The sequence below is a fragment of the Camelus bactrianus genome, chromosome 17, assembly GCF_048773025.1.
Source record: "Camelus bactrianus isolate YW-2024 breed Bactrian camel chromosome 17, ASM4877302v1, whole genome shotgun sequence".
Taxonomy (NCBI): domain Eukaryota; kingdom Metazoa; phylum Chordata; class Mammalia; order Artiodactyla; family Camelidae; genus Camelus; species Camelus bactrianus.
In genome coordinates this window covers 26,255,450-26,275,140 of record NC_133555.1, presented here as the reverse complement: position 1 = coordinate 26,275,140, position 19,691 = coordinate 26,255,450, and the positions used below count along the sequence as shown (strand labels likewise).

The following is a 19,691-nucleotide window of genomic DNA, read 5'->3' as shown; positions in this document are numbered from 1 at the left end:
TGGGTGTCTGGAGGCGAGGGGTGGAAAGTCAGGGGCATGTACAGCCCGGAGAAGGGGGTCTGTCTCATTATCTGTGTGACACTGGGGTCGGCCCCTGTTGTTCCGGACACCACCCATCTTGTGTGGACACGCGCGCCATCTCCCGCTCATCCATCATCGCCCTTGTCCTTGAACAGTTACTGAGTCTGAGTCGGAAGCATCTGTGCAGGCTGAGAATGGATGTGCCCTTCCTCTTCTCCGCCTCAGCTGTCTGGGGCAGATTTATGTCCTAGGAGAAGTTTCCCTTGGTTTTATTTTTGGTCTTTTGCACATCACGGCCCCGGGTTATTTCCTTCACCCGCCCTTCCCGACACCAGCCCCGTCATTTCTGAATCTCCCTGGCTGCCTCCGTCCACCCCGGAGCAGGCTTTCTGTCAGTCTGCTTCCGACGCTCCTGCGGCGCACCCGCACCCAGCCGTGGCGTGCAGGCGGGCTGCCTGGCTGCTTCAGGCTCCGTCTGCAGCAGCTCCTCCTCCCCCGCCAGCTGGGAGGCTTGTGGGAAGCACAGGGCTCAGTGAGGGGGCATGTTGGGCTTCGAGGAGACTGGGTCTGAAGTCCAGTCTCATCACTCACGGGCTGTGCATCTCCCGGTGATGGGAGCGTGCCCGGCTGGGGCGTGGGGAGAACTGAGCAGGTTAACGCACGGAAAGGGCTTAGGGCAGCGCCTGGAACTCACTCGTGTGACCCTCTGCGACCATCACGATCAGTCCTTTCTCTGCATTGCACTGTCCGTCAGGGGCTGGCAGACGACAGAGGCCCACCAGTGGCACAGCCAGTGAGTCGGTGCTTAGCTACACAGGGACTGGATCTGCCTCACTATCACGGAGGGCGCGTCTGGGCAACGTCCTCATCCTCCTGTCGTCTGGCTGGACCTCATACACTATGTGCCCTCATGTCTCCAGGTCCCTGTGCTGTCACCTATAGGCAGTGTGTTCTTAATGCTATGGGGGCTTTTGATAAATGTGTGTTTGGAAGTGTGATGACGGCTCTAAGGAGGGTGCCAAGAGGTAAAGGATGGCATCCTCGAGGCGCATCCAGTCCTTGGGGAAACACTTCGTACAGGGGGAGGCAAGGCAGTAGGTAATCAGGTGCCAGGGGAGGCTTCAGGAGTTCCGGGTACAGGGGCCTGGAATGTCTGAAGTTTGACCGATCCCTCTGCCCTCGTGCTTTTCAAATATTTCTGTTTCCTAATAAACAGAGTGCAGATGAACTGAGACTGCCCCCTTCCCTCGAGGCCGTGCTGGAGGAGGGACAGAGAGTGTCCTGAAGCTCAGAGCAGGCGTTTGTTTTGCAGAGTAAGGAATGAAGGCAGAAAGGAGGCCCCATGGCTCTAGACAGTAGAAGAGATCTTTGGAGAGGGGAGCTTTGAATTCGGAAGGAAAATAGAATAGTCTGATGGAAAAAAAAATTTAAATAAGTTTTGAGTAAGATTTGCTGTGTGGGCTGTAATCCTCTCCTCCATCTCCCTGAAACCCTCAGGAAAGGCTGTGAAGTCGATGCGCAATTTGTTGTCATGATTTTGTGAGTACTGGATGAAAACACAGGGACCCAGGCATCCAACTGAGGGTATGAACTGAACCATGCTGACTTCTCCTTAAGCATGCAGGCATCGCCAGGCTCCAGGAAGTCTTTCTCCGTCAAAAAAAATGGGGCAGAGTCCTGTGTTTTCAACAGATCCAGCTGCCCTCAGCACCGCATTCAGGGCAACCTCTTTTTACTGACTGTGTCGATGAAGGAGGCTCCTCTGTCTTAACTCCATTCCTCCTGCAGTCCTAGAGGCCCAGCAGAGGACAGCCTCTTCTGTCTCTGTAGGTGAACCTGGCTGGGAGCTGACCACAGGCAGTCTAACCGGGTTGAGTGTAAAAGGAACATTGGGGACCACAGAAAGGAACTTTTGGGACCCCTGCCCCCAACTTCTGTGGTCTCAAATGTTCCTTTTACATTCGACCCAGTTAGACTGCCTGTGGTCAGCTCCCAGCCAGATTATTCTAGAGAGAGAGAGATAATGGTCTGTTTTCTTAGCTTCCTGGTTCTTTCAGGTGGTGCTTCTCACCTTGGTTGCTCCGTGGGAATCCCCTGGGGAGATCTAAACAACGCCACACCTCCACCCTACCCCCAGAGATTCTGATCCGGCCAGCCTGGAGTGTGGCCTGGGCCGCTGGCAGAGAATGACTGGGCATGAAGGTGACGACCACCAAGCCCGTCTCCCACGCGATCCTGCTCCAAAGTGTGCTCCTGATAAAATGCCCCAAAGCAATCCAGATGCCGGAGGCAGGTCTCAGGAGGTTTCAGTTGCAAACACCCAACTTCTGCTGAGGCTGTCTGTCTTCTGCCGTTTTAGCAGAGCCACGTGACAGGACAAGCACTGCCCATCAAAGGCAGTGCCTCTTGCCCACAAGGATGACTGAAATCACCTGCTTTGCATCCATCCCAGGGCTGACACAGAAATGGTTTTAGAACAAAATAACCACACTCATCCACAAAACAGTCTTGAGATACTAACATAAAACTCCTCTGTAACAGCTGTTTTTCGTTGTGTGTGGTTTTTTTTTTTTTTTTTTTTTTTAAGTAAGTCTTAGTTTGTAGCAGGCTCCAGACCCAGGCAGACAGTCTTGGAAAGTCATTCTGCTCACACCAAAAACAAGTTGAGCAATTTTCTAAGGGCAGGCACCTCTGACCCCTACATTTCAGCTTTTTCTTAATAAACTGGTCTCCAAAATGGGACCACAAAAGCCGCTGTTGGCAATCTCTTACAGTATGTGGGTAAAAAAGAAGCTGGGGGAGAAATGGCAAGGATCAGAGAGCCGCTCTGGTTAGTAACGGAGGCGATGCAATTAGCCTTTCATTTAGAGGCAGGAAGGGGTTACCCCGAGCGCAGTGGTCAGAAACCAGTGATGTGAGGATGGACTCGGGAGAGCCGGGCAACTTCGCAGCACAGTTTTCTCAGTCAAAACTATTCTCTGATCACTTGTCATGCGTGATGATTAATAACACAACCTCCTCTGAGGAGGGAATGTTAATTAACTTCCGGTTAAATCGGGTCTGTTTCCCAGTCGTCTGCATTTGCCACCTTGAGAGGGGCACAGAAAGCAGCTCCGGGCACCGCATGGCCAGCCCACTCAGGAGGGGAGACGCAGACCTCTGCCCTGCGGCGAGGTTGGGGCTCACCACGTGACTGTCCTTTGTGGACTGGCCACAGACCCAGCACCGTCAGGTTTGTCTTTGAAGGGATAAATCAAACGCGAAGAGCAGCGAACGCACAAGACAGATGATGCCAGTGCTTGTAGCCGTGAGTGATGTACCGCGGCCCCGCAGGGCTTATCGCTTCTTTGATCCCATCCTGTCCGGGCAAAGGAAACTGCAGGGGCTCTGAGGCTTGGTGGTGGGAGTGAGGAGTCAGAACAGAGCCTACCCACCCCTGGGACCTCAGGCTGCTCCTTGGGCAGGTTCCTGTGTCCCATGTGAAGTCAGTAAGGCTTCCATCCTCCCTGTCTGTCCCCTGGACCTCCACTTCCCTGCATTTGTGCCTTGCAAGACTCTCCCTACAATGTTTTCTCTTTCTGATAGAGTGTATGAAGAACAGGCTTTATTTGTCTCTAAATCTTCAGCTGATATTACTTTTCCCTGAGACTCAGTCGAAATGAAAAAGGATTACTTTATATTTACTTGTGTCTTTCATGAGAGAAACTGATTTTGAGAAAAGAAAGCCCCTCCAGTGTGCAACACTTTCCCTGCCTTCGGACCCTCCGAGGGGCAAGGGAAGGGCTAAGAGGCTCGCGTGCTTTGTCATTTACTTAGTCTGACAGCTGCTGCTTAGTGTGCTTCTGAGGGTGACCTTCCTCCAGCATACTCCTTCCCTCTAGTTGTGTGCGCCTGTTATAATAGAATTTTAGAGCCAGGCATGGAGCAGGCTACCTTTGATAATTAATGGCTCTGAGAGTTTGCTGAGTGTGTTATTTAATTAAGGGCACTTGTGTCTGGAGTGTGTGCAACCCTGTGGTTGAATAAAAGGTGTATTTGCTCAGGGATTACAGACAAATACTCAAGCATCGTCATGTTGAGAGTTTGTCGGGGTTCAGCAGATGGAAAAACTCAATGGTTATTATATTTTTTTTCCCTTTCTGCCATTTAAAAGGTACTGAGGTTGACAGAAGGCTGTTTCTTTTGCCTTGTGCGCGAGCTGAGATTATGATATCAAATGTCCTCAGGCTAACGGGTAAAGTCTACTACTTGAAGCGGAGCCTCTCATCCAAAACAAAGAGATTACACTTTTAGTGCTATATTTTAATGCTGTGAAATCGGTGGTCAAATAAGTTGGAGTTTACTTCAATTACTCACAAATAGGGGAACCTGAATTATGGTCAAGTTTTATGTGGCACCAAAAGATCAAAGATTGAAAACTGGCAAGAAAACACAGCTGAAGGCTGTGGGGAATAGAGGCTGTCTCGCAGCACCCTGCTCTTCCAGAGTTTCCAGTGCTGAGAATGAAGTGCCGGCTGTGAAAAGACCAGCCGCACAGAGGCATCAGCTGTCCGCACAGCGGGATCTCCACGGTTCCATCTCTCCGTGTGTTCGGATACAGACTGTAAATACGGAAGGTCCGGTTTTCAGCCTCTCCGGTCACTGTGTGTGCCGGGACAAGTTCTGTCCACTCTCTAGCCCACAGTTTCCTCTTTTGTAGAGCAAAAGGTTGAATTATATACTGTTTAAACTCTCTTCCAGCCCAAAGGTGCCCAGGAGGGAGATGGAAGCTGACTGTGCCGCTGATAGGAGAGATAGCTGATAGCCCACTGTGGGGACCGATCGGTATTTTGTCCGGAAGGGACCCCTGAGCATCTGCAGAGCCATATAAACATGCCCTGCAGGTGGGCCAGAAGGCTCACGGAGCCACCAAAGCTCAGACTGATGGTCCGAGGGTCAAGGTCTCCCACTGGAGACCTCCCCACTCACGGCAGACAGTGGGAACAGAGGCTATGGCTCGAAAGGCTCAACTGGAGTGAGAAGAGAGGCCTGGAAGGCTCAGCAGTTCTCTTTTCTAGGTTAGAACGGAGAGCCATCTGTCCAGAGCATCTATTGGCCAGCTCCCGTGCTAAGGGGTGTGCAGTCTTATGTATGGAAAACTCATTTAGTTTTCACTTCAGCCCTATGGGGTAGATATCATAACCTCAGTTTACGGCTGGGAAAAGGTCACACAGTAAGTGCAGGATCAGATCCACTTAACTCTAGAGATCAGGGTTTTTTTTTTCACAGCTGCAGTGTCCAGCATGGTAGCCACCAGCTACGTGTCACTGATGAGCCCTAAAAAAGGGGACTAGTCTAAATGGAGATGTGCTGAAACTGTAAAACATCTCCTGGTTTCAAAGACTTACTCTAAACAAAGAATATAAAGTATCACATTATTTTTTATATTTATGTAGCATTTTTATATTATACATTTTAATATTAAACAGATACAGAAATAGTATTTAACAGGGTAAATGTAAGATATGATTAACATTAATGTAACCTGTTCTCAATGTGGCTTCTGGGAAAATGTGAAAGGACATGTGCAGCTGACACTCTGCTCCTATTGGACAGCGCTGCTCTGAGCCAGCACACCCTGGGGGTCGGGGGAGAGCACGGGGAAGCTGGTCTGGGGCGGGGCGCTCTGGGAGTCTCTAAAGAGTTAACTTAGTATTTAAGAGCATGGCTCTGGGTCCAAGTGAGGCCAGTGACTTGTTTTGCTGTGTAACCTTATCACGTACTTTGCCTGTCTGCGCCTCAGTTCCACCATGTACAGAGTTGTTATGAAGGCTAAAGATGATACAAGTAAAGCACGTGGCCCAGAGGGAGGTCTGGACTCTAAAGAAATGTCTATTATTGTCACCCAGTCATGCGCTTGGCATTTTTGAGCACCCATGTGATGCCAGGAACTGTTCTAAGTGCCAGAGATGATGACACTCAGACGCTTACTTGTTAGCGGAAGGTATAGACAAACAAATGAGTCTATAATATGACAGATGATGGTGAGGATAATGAAGACAAAAAGGCAAGTTTAAGGGGCAGGAGGAAATTGGGCTTTGCTTTAGCCTGGGACGTGGGGAAGGCCTTTCTGAGCCGGTGATGCTTGAGTCAAATACTGAATGGAGGGAGGAAAGGAGAGAATTCCAGGCAGAGGGGGGCACAAAAAGTGCCAGGGCCCCAGGGTGGGAGCTTATTGGATACAATCTTATAACAGCAAGAAATCTGGAAAGCTGGATGAGTGAGTGTCGGGGAGGGTCAGGGGAGAGGAGGCCGGATTTCATCCTCCGTCCTCTGCTGTGGCCTGCAAGGCCCTGTGTGATCGGGCCCGGGGGGACGGCCCGGGAAGCTATCTCACTTCCCATTTCAAAGGATCATGATCTTAATATATTTCCTGTTCTCATGTGTTCATTCTTGTTTGTGACCTTGGGTGAGTTTGAGGGTATTGATGTGTATTTTAAGAGTCACAGTCAACAGCTGGCATAAGATATTTTATATCAAGAAGCTGTATTTTTAACTGCAGTATCCCGAAAGCTGAGAGTTCTTAGGTTTTACTGGAAACAATTGTCTTAAAAACTTTTTTGTTTCCACTGAGCCTCATTCTTTTGAAGGACTAAAGAAATTAAAAGTATCCACAAACAAGGTCTTCCAATTTAAAAGAAAAAAACTGCCCCGAAATTAAAAGTATCCACAAACAAGGTCTTCCAATTTAAAAGAAAAAAACTGCCCCGGTAGATAACAGAGCCTTGAAAGGAAAGTAATAAAGCAAACTCTCAATAGGGGTATCACAGATAAATGCTGATTTACTGCGTTGGGGAGACTCCTGGTTCCAAATAGATAACTCCAGGACCTGCAGGAGACGCCAGACAGATGGGATAAGAGAGGGGGCAGAGTTCTAAGAGCAGCGTGGAGCTCGGCGGGGCCGAGGCAGGCCTTCTGCCTGTTAGAAAGCCTCCCTTCCGGTTGCTGTGTATGACTCAGGCTTATCATTTCTAATTAAAAAGTGAGTCATGCAGTATCTGGGGCCTTCACTTCTTCAAAACAATACCCCCCATCAGTGTGCAGCTCGGAGTGCCCACAGTTCTAAACTTTTCTGGAGCCTCTTTGGAACAAGATATGGGGCTTTAGCAGAGGAAAAGGGCTAAGACCATCTAATTACATTCAAAGCCATTTTTTTTTTTTGCCTGTCTTAAAGGAATGGAAATGATCTGCTGGTTTTTATAGCTCTTCTTGACCTAGAGATATCTGCTGGCGGAAAGAGAATCCTCAATTGGGCTGTTTTAACGCTTTAAATATTACGCGATCTATCATCTTACGCACTGACTTGCACACTTTGAAAAATCTCTTAAATACGCATCAAAATGGATTGGCTAATCCGAGACCGTGGGGGTGGCTCTTGGAGGGCATGCAATTGTGTGTGGGCATGGAGGGGTTAGACACAGCTGACACAGCATCAACTCCTTCCTGGTGGGATAAGGTAGAGAAATCAGTCTGGTCAGAGGGATGGTCGACACTCTGCCGCTGCCTCGCACGGAACACAGTTACATGCTTGTTCTTGAGTCCGCCGTCTGGCTTCAGGTGCACGGTCGGCATCTCTGGGGCAGGGAGGTGCTTCACCCACTGTGTCTCAGGCAGCGTTGGGTTCAAAGTGGGATCTCAACAAATAGCTGGTGACTGATTTTAGAACCTGAAGGTTACAGAGGTCCTGTGGGAGGCGAGCAATCTGTGCCCAGGTTGTAGCCAGGACTCCTGGCGGCAGGTTAGGAAACCCCACTTCAAATGGGCCTCTGGAGAAAAGGGACTTACTGACCTTGTCCCTGTGAAGGAAGGGGTGAAGGTATGAATCCATCGCCTGTCTTTACCTGTTGTCTCTCTTTACTCTGGGGGCTTCTCCTGCATCAGACTTTTCCAAATGACGAGCAGGATGACTGCCGGCAGCCTCAAGTCTCTGTCATCCCTTCCAAGGCTTTGCTCTCTACGTCCACACACCACATGCAAGAGAAGCACTCCAACTGGCCAAGCTGGAGTCACGTGCCTACCACTGTGGTCTTTGGATGAGACTGGCAGTTCCAAATTCCCATGTCTGCTACACCCGTCCTATGTTCTGTTTGAGTCTCTTAACAGATTTCCAAATGTTTTGAAACCCCAGGGCTAAGTACAGACTCTTGGTGAAAACTCCGTATCTCTACAGGAAACCCTAACTGAAGGGTCCTGACTGGAGGCCTCGGGAGTCCTCACTGATCCCAGGAATGCAACATCTTACGCATTATGGTCCAAGGGTGATGAGCCGTGATTCACTCCTGTTCACCAAACGCAGTTTTAGCTTTCAGGCAAATGTTCAGTCCATTACGTGTTGCACGGGGACGGAGGACCAGCCCTGTCTCTTTGGCAGGGTGGTTGTGATGAGTGGGTAAAGTGACCTGTTGCAAAGCCCCTGGCACAGAATCACCGAATGCTGGTGCTTTTCCTGAAGTTACTGAGAAAGCAAGAGTCATCTCTAACTTGTACCCCAGCTTCATTGTACAACTCTTGTCTTCAGTTAGCTAGAGTTTAAGCAAGAGAGGACGTTTCTATACAGAGATCCACTGATTTTAGTGTAAACGTAAGTGTGGGCTCCAGAGTTAGGCTGCCTGGGTTGCCCTGACTCCCCACGAAAAACCTGAGAGTCCTTGGGAAAGCCCATAGTGACCTTAAGCCTGTTTCCACATCTGAAAATTGGGACAATTCTAGAGGGTTGTTGTGGGGTTTAACTGAAGTAAAGCCTGTTAAGTGCTTGGTGTAACTTGCCCATAATGAGATCGCCATGAGTGGTGTCATTAAGAGTCATTAATGAAGCATCCTCTGCGATGGCCTCCACCACTCAGTTGCTGAAATAGTGGTCTCGTTGGCCAGTGTGGCCCCTTAAAGCCAGGGAGGATGGCCACGAGGAGGAGAACGGACTTCCCGATGCAGTCGCACAGTGTGAAGATGATATGCAGCAATTACCCTGTTTTGTTTAAACCTATTGAGGAACAACTGCACATCCAGCTAGCACTTAGACCATGCATTAAATTCAGTCTCTTCCTTTCCTTATGCCCTTAATGTAAAATTTTTCATTTCTGTGATTTACTTTTAGTTCTTTTTCCAGTGAAGTATATATAACACATACAGAAGAGTGCGTCTATGGTTGACTCACAGAATTAATGCAAAGCCAACACATATCTTCCCACCGCCCGTGACGAGGAATAGAACATGGCCAGGCCCCCCCAGCCCACATGCCCCTCCCCAGTCGCAGGCTGCTTCCTGCCTCCCCCACGAAGGTGACCACGGGGCTGATTTCACGGTGATGCTCCTTGCTGTCTTTTATAATTGCATCCTCTAAATGACTCTATCTCTAAAGCCGTAATTTAGTTTTGCCCGTTTTTGAACTTTGTGAATGCAGTCACACAGTGTGTATTCTTCTGCGTTCCTTTTGTTCCACATTCTTGCAAACAGTTGATGTTGTCTGTCTCTTGAAATTTTGACTATGGTGGTGGGTATACATAGTGGTGTTTCATTGTGTTTGACTAAATGATGACTAAAGATTGTTGGCCATTTAGAGAACTATTTTTTTTTATGAAGTGCCTTTTGTATTTTCTACTGGCCGGTTGACTTTTTCTTATTGGCTTATAATTTTTATTCTTTTTCTTTTCTTAAAAAAAATTATCTTCTGGATACTGATGCTTCATTGGTTATGTATGTGGCAAATACCTTCTCTCTCTGTGTCTTGTCTTTCTCTTCCTTTCTCTTAATGGCGTTTTGGATAAACAATTTCTTCATTTGAATGTAGTCCAACGTACCAATTGTTTTTTATAATAATGCTTTCATGTCTTTTTATTTTAAGTCTTTCCCTCTGGCAAGACCATGACGATATTCTCCTATAGTCCCTTCTAAATACTTCAGCTCTTGAATTATAATCCACCTGGAACTGACTTTTGCGTATGGTGTGAGGTAGGGTGTTGTTGCATTAGTTTTCTACACAGATATCCAATTTTTCTGGAACCTTTTACTGAAAAGACTTTTCTCTCCGCATAGTTGTGTGATGTCGTTTTTATCATAAATCAAGTGTTCATATGTGCCTGGGTCTGTTTGTGGGCTCTCTATTTTGTTCCATCAGTCTATTTGTCCTTTTACCAATGCCATACTCTTAAATTTTGTAGCCTTGTAATAAGTCATTGTCTTTAGGGTAAGCCCTCCTATGCTTCTGTCTTGTTCTTTTAATAGTCTCTGGCTACATTTCGATACGCAGTTTAGAATCAATTTTTCAGTTTTTACCAAAAAAAAACCCCAAAACCCACCAAGAACAAAAACTATGGGAATTTTGATATATTATTGAATTTGTAGGTAAATCTGAAAAGAACTGAGTCTATAAAATTGAATCACTCATCCCTCCGTTTATTTAATTCCTTTTTAATGCCTCGTAGTAACATTTTATAGTGTTCTATCTAGAAGCTTGCATAGCTTTAATTATTCCTTGGCATTTGATTTCTGATGTTAACATAAGCTAACTTTTAATTTTTTCATATTCTAACTGTGTGGCTATTAGGGACTGTTTGCTCCCCCCATCATTCACATGTTGCAGCCCTCACTCCTAATGTGATAGTAATAGGAGGTGTGGCCTTCAGGAGGTAACCAGGTTTAGATGAGGTCATGAGGGTAGAGGCCCCATCGTGGGATTAGTGTCCTTATGAGAAGAATGAGATTAAAGTTCACTCTCTCTTCTCCACACGAGCACATAGTGAGATGAGAAGGTGGCTGGTGACAAGCCAGGAAAAGTGCTTTTGCCAGAGGGCAACCATGTTGGTACCCTTATCTTAAACGTCCAGCCTCCAGAAGTGTGAGAAAGAAATTTCTGTTTTCAAGCTTCCCAGTCTGTGGTGGTTTATTCTGGCAGCCTGAGCTCAGACAGTGGCTGAGAAATTCAAAACTTACACGTGTTGATCTTATATTCAGAGGCCTTGCTGAGCTTACTGACTAATTCTCATTGTTTCTCAGTAGATTCTTTTGAATTTTCTGCATGCATCATATTGTCTGCAAATAATGACAGTTTCATTCCTTCCTTGCTAATCCTCCTTATTTCTTATTCTTGCCTCGCTGCGTTCACTGGGACCTTGCGTAGAGTGTGAAGTAGCAGGGCTGATGGTCAGTATTCCTGTCTCATCTGCAATCTCAGACGCATAGCGTTCAACATTTCGCCCTTCAGGCTATATCCCTTCCTAGCTCAAGGTTTTCTAGAACTGTTATATTTATTAAGTTGGATGCTGAATTTGATCAGCATTTTCTTCGGCATCTACTGGGACGGCCCTATCATTTAGCCTTGATTAGTCTGGTGACAGACCTAAGATGAGTCTGATGTGAAACTGATGTTGCATTGGTCATAACGTGTTACCCTTTTCATAGACAGTGCGTGTGCACGTGCACACACACGCACAATCTTTCTGTCTACCCCTCGGGTATCTTTTAGGACCTCGGCATCTCTGCTTTCAGGTACAGTTCGTATGTAGATTTCCTTTATGTTCTTGTCAGGTTCACGTGTAAGGCAACTCAACTCACACAACAAACTGAGAAGTGGGAGAGGTTATTTTTTCCCCCTTTGGCCGAATTTGTTCCACTAGTCATAAGATTCTTACTAAGAATCTTACTCAGACTCTTGTTGCCTTCTTTATTGTGTGGTAGAATTCATCGGTGACGCTATCTGGGCCTGACCTTTGCTTTGTGAGAAGGGTTTTAATTCAGGTTGGCGTTCTTTAATAGTTATCAAATCACTCATATTTTATTTTTCACTTTATGTCAGTTTGGGTAAACTGCATTTTTTTTCTAGCCATATTAATTTAATACCAGTTTTCAAATTTATTGGTCTAAAATTATTCATTATATGCTCTTCTCCTTTTTAATGACTACAATATCCAGAAAGATGTTTAGCATATTAACTTTTAGCTTTTATTTTCTTCCAGTAAATGCATATGAGTCATAATGAAAGGTAAATTACCCTCTAAACACATCTTTAGTTGCAGGCACAAGTTTTTGTTGTCTTCATTCAGTTCAAAATTGTTTCCAATTTCCACTTGATTTCTTCTTTAGAATTCCTTGTGTATGAGTCTGCTGGTGATGAATTCTCTCAGTGTTTGTCAGAAACTGTTTATTTGACCTTCATTCTATAAGAACGTGTGACTGAGTATGGAAGCTATTTTCCGTCAGCTCCTTAGAGATGCCCCGTGGTCTTCTGATTTTTCTGTTGTTGCCGCCTTTGGTCTAATTATTACTCCTATAAAAGTAAGTTATTTTTTAATTTTTTTTTGCCTCCACGTTATCAAATCTGACAAATTACTCCTTGGATTCAATTTGCTGTAGTTTTAGCATGACATACGTAAGTGCGCATTCTGCACCCCTCCACCCTGGCTTTGGCATGTTCTTGAATTTTTGGATTATCCTTTTTGGTGTATCTTTCACTCGGACTCCGTTTTGGATGTGTGCATAATCCTCTATTAGCCTTTCTCGCTATACTCTGTGTCTTCTGACTTCTCATGTCTTCCCCCTCTCCCTTCATAGGTCATTCTGAGTATTTTCACATGGTTCATCTTGAAGTTCACTAATTCTCTTTTTGCTTATAAGAAACATGCTGCTAAATTCATCCATTCATTGGGTTATTGTATTTTTCAGGTCTGGAATTTCTATTTGTTTCTTTTTTGTATCATCTCTGTATTTTTAATAGATTCCATCTCTCTGCTGAATTTAAAAAAAAATCTAGTCTTTTCTATCCAGAAACAAAGTAAGCCTAAGTTATTTTAATGGCTGTGTGTGGTGATTCTACCTTATTTATATTGACTCGTCTCCTCATATGCTGTATGGGGGGGGTGTACGTATGCACACTCATGTCTATTAGGAAAAAAAATTACTTGTAGAAATAAATTAAGGTCTTGGATGGTCTTATTTTCTTCCAGAGGTTATTTTTTAATTTGCTGCTTCCAGGAACCCAAAGGGACTAGCAATTTACAATCACCTTAATTCAGTTTCTGGGACTGAGACTTTCTCAACTGCCCAGATGATCTGACATTGGGCTGCAGCTGACCAGGGCTGGTCTCCCTTTCCCAGACCTTCACAGTCCTACACAGGACTGGGAGGTTTAGAAAGGGCTGTGCCATCGGCAACCCCGCTCTGACTGCTGTCACTGCATCTCCTCTCTGAGACTCGCAGGTGCCCTCCTGGGAAAGGTGACCAACCCTTCATGCCGGGCTCGTCTCTCTGCCTTTCTGTCCTTTGCTGGAATCTTGACCCCGTCATCTTTCGCTACTTTGTTACCTTTAACAGATGTTTTCTTATATTCTGTATAATTTTTCTAGTTGAACACAGTGGGGAGGTTGATTCAAATTATCTGCTCTGTTAGTAATAGAAGCAGAAGGCATGCTTCCTTTTCAAACAGTCTGAAAACATCCTGCCTTCCAGGTTTCACTCTTGAATTACTGTTTGAACTAATTCCTCATAACTTGAACATCACCGTAATTTATTATCTTTAAAATACAATAGAAGTCAGAGGGCAAATAATGAATCTACACATTGGCATAGCTAATGGACGCACAGTCCCCATGGCTCACCATTCAGTGTAGACTGCAGGTAGCAGAGCATTCTGAGATGTCTTTTGGATTGTCAGAGAAGTACTGAATCCAGAAGGAGCACAACCTAGAGCTGCTTTTGCTAGTGTATTTTCTACCTGTTGTTTTGTCATCCTTATAATAACTCTGGGATAGAATAAAAACGCTTTCCATCATAGTAATTCAGAGATAGGGAAAGTGAGGTACAAAAGAGTGATGGATGTGTCCAAGTTCAGAGAGTAAGTTTAATGGCATTGTGGATGGGGAGTCACCTAAAATTATTTAAAGATGGGTAGCAAGATGGGTAGACGATAGAGACACCATTCTTAGGAGACTGCAGAATGTCTTTTCATACCTTCCTGTGGTGGTGGATATGCCTGGTTTTTAGGACAAGTGACTGAAAAATAGATTTCACTTTTCCTGGGGGGTGGTTGGAGGGCTGGGACATAGTATTTGCAGAACTATCATGTTTAACTTACAGGCCCTTTCTTTTCAAAGCACGTTTTGGAAAGTTCAGTGTAGAGCTCAAGACAAGCATTTGCGTTAGAGGAAGTGTTACCCACCGTCTGACTTTTTTCTCCTGACTCCAGGTCATTTACGTGGCGCTGCAGTAGGGGTGCAAGGCTTGCCCTGTGATAGGGTTGCAAAGTGGCCATAGTGAACTGAAATAGCTCCGTGCGCTGGGGTCTGGGGGACACGGAGGGAGTGGCAGGTACAGGGGGGTAAAGGCAGGGCCCCAGGAGGGCTTCCCCAGCGCTCTCCGTGCCTGTCTTTGTACGGCTGCTGCCCTCACCCGAGGACACGTGCGGCATTACTTGAAGGAGGGGAAAAGAGGAAGAAGAGAGGGCACATGGCATCAAACTGGGCTGGGCTCTCATTTTGCCAACACCCCTGAGACAAGCAGTCCCTGTGGGACACTGTAATTGTCTAAATGTCCTCTCCCACTACCCTCTCGTCCCTCCATTTTTCTGGACTTGACTTTAATTAAAAAGACACAGACCCCACTGCTCACCATTCATCACCAGTTAGAGGCTGTAGAACACCCTGCAGTGTCTTTTGGATCATCAGAACCAGAAGGAGCACAACTGAGAGCTGCCGTCGCTAGCGTAGCCTGGATTGATTGGTTGAGTGCCCACCATGACGGATGTCCCTGGAGTCTCAAAATAATGGAGCACTTACTATGTAGGACGTGGCTGAGGGACATTTTAGGCATAGGATGGAGTGAACTGCATAAATATTAGCTATTATTAAGTGATGAGTCAAAGATTGTTAATGTGAATTTTCACAGCCCTTCTTCATCTTCACCTCCCATGACCTCTAGGAGACTATTCCCCGCCTTCCTTTCTGGCAGAGACAAAGACAGAATGAGAAAAGTAGAAAAGGACCACACAGGGTGGGGAGGAGCAAGGAGGGAAAGAGGAAGAGTCTTCAGAGTGGGTAGAAATGTCTAGGTTTTTGCCACAGAAGGGTGGAGGTGAGGATGAAGATGATGGTCGTGCTAGGCGTCATGATTTTGCAGGATGCAGGTAAAATTGAAAACTTTAAAAAGCTACTCCTGGCATTTGGACTACACTCTTCTGCAAAAGACTCTGTGCTGACAGGTTACAGATTCCTGAGGTTCAGGAGGGTTAAAGTTACCTCCTGGACACCGGTCACGTCTGCGACCTCTGAGGTGAGCCACACCTCAGCGGAGCAGCCCCGGAGCTTGTTTGGCCACGAGCGGCCTGTGGACTCTTTTGCCTGAACTACTGGGTGCATGTGAGAGAAAGCTGGACCTTGGTGAAACATTTAGAAAAGAAAGACACTAAAAGAAAAAGGCACTTTGGAGTCATGGGGTGGACTTACTCAATGTTTATAAAGGGAGGTTTTCAAAGCCTAGCTAAATGGTTAATCTTGGGGTTATGATGAATGATTTAACGGGACACTAGATTTGATTACTTCTAAAGTCTCTTTGAGTGTGTGGTTCTCCGTCCCCACTGTAGGCCCTGGGGACCTGATTTATATTTCTCTAATGCCACTCATTGAGCTTTTAATTCCTTCCTACTGAAATATGGTTCTAGAAACATAGTCTGCACAGAACGATGGGAGACGCAGCATAATCCGGTAGGAACATGGACTGGAGAGGAAGGAAAAGCAAACTAAAATATCTTTTCTTGCTTTATTTAAGATGATGGGCCCTTCATGTGGCAAAGAGCTCTGGAACATACTGAAGTATCTCTAGCCGTAAACAAGGGCAGGGCCCCTCCTGTGCTGAAGACAACCTTTTATTGTGTCAGCGTGGGGGTGGGTTGCGGGAGCGCTGGCAAACCCTTTCAGCGGTGTGGATGACACCCTTACATGGGGATGACCTGGTGGGTTTAGGACTGAGCTGGCCAAGGAGCTGAAGGTAACCCTTGTCTCCCCCAAGAAAACATGAGCCCTACGATCTGCAACTTGGGCCTTTCTCAGCAGAGGCTGCTGTGCTGAGAGTAGACCTTCTCTGAGAAGGGTGAGCTTTTTCCAGGCTGGTGGGGCAGATTTCAAAAGGTACAATTCTGTGCCCCAAATGTGCGCTCAGTAAGTAAACCCGCCCTTTCTCGTCCACCTTGACTACCCATGACAGTGGTAGGTGTGGTCCAGTGGCTGAAATTATGGTGATTTTTCAAAAATGCCAGTGTCAAAATTTTGCCTTGAGAGTATATCTGGAACTACTAATAATGCTGTTTTGGGCTGACTCAGTGGCTTTCAAATTGCACGGCTCTGTTATGGGTAAATGAGAGGCAACCAGTTATCTAGAAGATAATGGCAGGCATGGAGGAGCGTGTGATGAATTACAGACAGACCTGCTGACACAGCAGGGCGTGGAGACCTGCTCCGCTCTGGCTTTCTCTCCAAGTTAGGGGCGATGCTTGCCCAGTTTGTGAACAACACAGCCCACTCCATTCCAACATGGGGTGGGAGTGGGAGGTGATGATGAACTTGGGTTGGCTGCCTCTACATACCCAAGTGTTAAACATCTAAAGACCACTAGGTTCCAAGAAGGGTGCAAGGTGAGATAAGAAATGCAGCTCCTCTGTCGTCTAAGGTGGTTTAGAACAGAGACTAAAAGAGCCACGGAAGGCAGATGGTGAATTCCTGGAACTGAAGGATCGCTGACCTCCTCAGGGTCCTTACATGTTGAGAGTGAGCCTCAGCTTCATTCAGCAGCCTTTGGGCTGGTGCCGTTTCCTGTGCGTGGTGAAGGCGTCGTCTGAGTTTTACGGTTGTTGGAGCAACCGCAATTCAGAGTCATTTTCTGCTCAGCTAAAGATACAGAGAGAGGCCAAAATACCCTACAGAGTTATGTGGAAAGATCAGGCGAATCCTTCTATACAGCTAAGTGAAATATTGGTGCGTGGTGGCTTCAAGAGGTGGAGGAAACACTGTCCAGTTTGGGAACGTGCATCTCTGTGGCCCCATGGCAGTCTTGCCGTGCTGAGGATTTAACTGGGTTTATACGTAAGGAAGCCGTAGAACAGGCCTCACTACCTACCGAGGGGCGGCTAGGTCTCTGCACACAGACCATGCAGCAGAGAGCAGCTCTCGGCCTACTTCAGTTCCTTTTCCTGGATAGGGCAGCTCTGGGCAGCAGGCTGCCCTTTCTGCTGTGCACTTCAGGTGGATGAATGGCAAACAAACAGATGAGATCGGCCCGGAGACTGAGCGTGCCTATGGGAGGCAGTGTGGTGTCGCGCCTGTAGCCCTCCATCCACCAGAGAGCAGCCTCTCACTCCCAGGGGAGCTTACTCCGGGCTCCCCCATGGACTTATGTTCTCCACGGGCCAGGTGAGAGCCCTGGGGTAAGGGTTGGGGCAGGTCTGGAGTTTGCTTGGTCAGGGTTTGAATTCTGACTTCCACTGCTGTTTTCCAGAGATGGGCATCACTGGCCTGTTTAAGATCATTTTAGCTGATCTGCATGGACTCCCTCTGTAGGTAGTTCTCTTTTAATCCTTTTCAATAGGGAAATGGAGAGTCTTGGTTTGGTGCCAGAGTAAGACACCTCTCTAGAGACAAGCAGCCTCTCTCTTTAACAAAGAAGAGCATGAACCTCAGTCCTGACGGCTACGGCCAAGCAGCGATGCAGAGCTGGAAGTGATCAGCACTGTGTTTCTACTTCTTTTTATGCTTAATTTGTCATTGAGGCTAAGATACAAAGTTTAAGCCCGATGAACTGAAGTTGTAAGAGTGAACTGGATAAGTAAGAAGTGGTGCACAAAGATGGGAAAAATCAGGATGAAATGGGAATAAATGATGCTTGGGAAACACTGCGCCTGCCCCAGGTCACGTGACTTAGGCCGATGGTCAAGTGGAGAAAAGCAGGCAGGCAGCCCAGGCAGAACCAATCAAGTGGTGAAGATTCAGTCCATCTGGGTGCCTGCGGCCTGGCTGCAATGTGGCTGGCGAGGGAGGCAGGTGCTGGACGGGGTGGCCCTGACGGGGCTGGCATGGAAGTCTTGCAGGGCACAGAAGGCCTCACAGTGGAACTGGGGAGGCCAGCAGACCAGGGGAAGAGGCTAAAGAGACCGTTCAGAAGATGCAAGGGGAGCTGGGATAGTGCGGGGGTGTCGGCTGGGGACGGGAGCTCTTGGCAGCAAGGTGGGTGGTGAGAGAAAGAGAATGGAGCTTGGTGGCGGGGGGCTGTCTAGGTTCCAGTCTGCACTCCATCACGTACTATTTATCTTGGAATACCACTTTATATCACTGAGTCTCTGTTTTTTCATCACCTGCAACATGGGGCAATAACAGAACCTACATCTTGTAAAAATTCTCAGCAATGTTGGCAAGAGTTAGCAATTCCGGGGCTGAGCCCCACGGTATCCGCCTGTGTGCAGTCCTGGAGAATGAGCAATACCAGGGTCCGAAAAGACTGCCTTGCTGCTGAGGGGTAGTCAGGAAAGCATGGAGAGGCCAAGTTCATCTGAATAATATTTTAAGTCTAGGTATGTGCCTAGCTTGCATGACAGCCCTATTTATTAACACATTTCAGAAAATTCCATGAACCCGTCGACACTGTGGAAACATTTGGGGCATAGATGCATTTTGAAGAGGGAAGAGAGTGGGTATCAAAGAACCAGGTGGACCAACCCAATGACCAGGTTTCCCAAAAGGAACATTTCCCTTTCTGTTTGTCTCCAAGGAGAGCCGTAAATAGTTCCCTCACACTACGAGGGGGTGGGGGTGCTCCAGGCCAGCCCTAGGACCCTCCCCTGCGTTTAGGTCCCTCACTTCCAGGTTGCGAGCTGTGAACTCTTAGGCCTCCTGCTCTCTCCCTCCTGTTCTCACGTCCCACGTCTGACTGCTGGGAAAACTGTAGGTGATTTGTTCTGTCTGTAGCCAAAGACCCTTAAAGAAGGACTCTAATGTTAGTTCATTAAAAACCCACAGGCGCCCTGACAATGGTCTGTAGAACAAGATGAGGTGGATGTCTTTCTGGGAAGACTGAGAAGGCAAGTTCATTTACCTGGAAGACAGGAGACGTTCGGCCTCAAGGCAAGAGAGAAGCAAAAGCTGACAAAGCAAACCCTGCAGGACACTCGGGTAAGAAGTTCCAATTCTCTTAAACTGTCTTGAGAGCACACTGTAAGACAGAATCCTACCATTCAGCAAGCCCCAGGGAGAAGCCTAGAGCTTCCTCGCCTCTCCCTGAAAGTACCCATCACATAAAAAGCCAAAAAAAGGGAGAAATTCAGTCTGTGAAGCTGAGTCTGAATTCAGCTTATGAGTCTGAAGAATGGTGACCCCATTTGAACAGGCTGCCTTTGGGAAGAGGGGAAGGGAAGGAGGAGGACAGCAGTGAAAAAGGTTAAAAATAAAATATCAAAGACAGCTACCACCAGGCTACCACGTCCCTCTAGGCGTCTGAGTGCAGAGCTGACAACCCAATCACAGGGAAAAGAAACAGCTTTCCAGGAGCAAGGGCCTGAGCACAACAGCATAGCTGACAGAAATGGGGGAGAGGTCGCTGATACTGGGTCTTTAAGTAACTAGAATGCTTGGAGGAGGAGGATGGGGAAAGAAATGCATAAT

The 19,691-nt window shown here is 47.0% G+C and overlaps 1 protein-coding gene and 1 long non-coding RNA gene across 22 annotated transcripts in view; one reads left to right on the top strand and one right to left on the bottom strand.

Annotated features, from left to right (window-relative positions):
• FHIT (fragile histidine triad diadenosine triphosphatase) overlaps positions 1–19,691 on the bottom strand; it is a 1,253,716-nt gene that overhangs the window by 1,582 nt on the left and 1,232,443 nt on the right. The window lies entirely within an intron of this gene.
• LOC105079549 (uncharacterized) overlaps positions 1–19,691 on the top strand; it is a 575,211-nt gene that overhangs the window by 511,127 nt on the left and 44,393 nt on the right. For 10 of the 12 annotated variants that reach the window (XR_012499938.1, XR_012499937.1, XR_012499944.1 and 7 more), the window contains one exon: positions 19,050–19,202. This is a non-coding gene — a long non-coding RNA (uncharacterized LOC105079549). Of the gene's footprint in view, positions 1–1,958; positions 3,254–5,957; positions 6,068–19,049; positions 19,203–19,691 lie in introns of those variants that run through there. The other 2 variants (XR_012499943.1, XR_012499941.1) reach the window with 2 other exon arrangements.